Source organism: Vigna radiata, chromosome 6 (assembly GCF_000741045.1).
Source record: "Vigna radiata var. radiata cultivar VC1973A chromosome 6, Vradiata_ver6, whole genome shotgun sequence".
Taxonomy (NCBI): domain Eukaryota; kingdom Viridiplantae; phylum Streptophyta; class Magnoliopsida; order Fabales; family Fabaceae; genus Vigna; species Vigna radiata.
The window spans coordinates 19,926,672-19,928,382 of NC_028356.1; positions in this window are offsets into that span (position 1 = coordinate 19,926,672).

Consider the following 1,711-nt stretch of genomic DNA (forward strand, 5'->3'; position numbering starts at 1 on the left):
ATGGTTCATTTGGTCCTCCATTGTCATCAATTTGTGCTTCTTCTTTCTCCTTGTCTTCATCCTCTTGGACTCCATCAAGGCCTTGTACTTGCTTACCCGTTCTTAGAGTAATAGCACTTACATTTTGCGGGTTGATCACTGTTTGTGCAGGCAACTTATTTGACTCCTTAGCCTCTAACTTTTCCACCCTCTGAGTCAAATCTACAATTAATTTCTTGATTTCTGAATTTTGCTCAAGCATCGTCTTCATGAAATCTTGCAATGACATTTCAGGTTGAGATTGTTGCCTTTGTTGAGGTGGAACATAAGGTTGCCTTTCTTGAGGTGGAACATAAGGTTGCATGTTCTGTTGATACCTATTGGAAGATAAATCATGATAACTCCGGTATGGTCTATTTCCTCCAAACGTGTTTGCAGCAAAAGCTTGGGATGAGTTTTCCACAGTAGTTTCCATCAAGCTAGGACATTCATCAGTGTAGTGATNANTTGAAANGCAAATTCCACACTTCTTAGCAATTTGTGGAGTGGAGGTTTTAAACAAACTTGCAATCTTGTCGAGTTTGCTTTCTAAGTTATTCAATCTTTCATCTATCCTCCTTCCATCAACTACACCGTTTTCAATTTCATGCACTCCTTTCAACAAAGTCACTAAATTTTCTCTTATTCCATANTGTTGATTATCTATTGCCTTCCGTTCTATTAGAACTATCCCATCTTCTGGTGACCTGTCCAAGAAACATCCTCCGCTTGCTGCATCTGCGCGTGACCTATCAGTTGGGCTTAAGCCTTCATAAAAGCATAGAATGAAGTCTGTCATTTGAAGCTGAGGGCATGAAGCACATAACTTCTTGAATCTTTCCCAATATTTACTGAGATTCTCTCTGTCTCTCTGTCTTATATCTTCAATTTCCCTACGGATGGCAGATATAGTCTGGATGCAGGAAAATACTTTTCAAGAAATAATCTTTCAATGGTTTCCCAATTTGTAATCCCTGCAGAGAGATAATACCACCAATCTTGAGCTGCTCCTTGAAGAGTAAAAGGAAAAGCTCTCATCTTCAGGCTTTCAATTGTGATCTTGGGAGATCTGAAATTTTCGCACAACATGTGGAATTGTCTCAAGTGTTTNTGTGGATTCTCCCTTGATAACCCATTGAACTTTGGTAAAGCATTTAGCAGGTCAGGTCTCAACTCCCACTCCTCATCAGGGTATTGAATGTTACTTTGAGTAACTGTATTATGGGAGGTGGCTAGCTGTCTAATGGTTCTCTGTGCCATTCTTTTTGGTTTAGGATCAAGTAAGGGAATGGATGGTATGTTTGCGACTGGAGATGATAAAAGTGGTGTGGCTTCAGATGTAGGAAGTGTTCCTTCAGTAGAACACACAAATTTCAATCTTCTCCACACCTTACGCGAATTCCTTTCAATTTCCGGGTTGATTTGATAGAATTCTCCCGGGTTAGCTCTGGTCATGCACTAAGAATCTGCTTGAAGTTGTTTCTTTGTTTTTGACTTCTTTTTGTTCTTCCGTTCTCGCTTAAGAAAAAGATTTCACATGAGATATGAGAAATACTTTGTTTGGGTCCACTCCCAGGAAAGAGAGGTGCGTCACAATGGACAACTTAAGTACCAGGTCTTTCCTAGCCAGAGTATATTCAAACTAGCTTAAAGTGTTTCTCAAGAGAAATTCTTATTTAAAGCAAGAACAAAG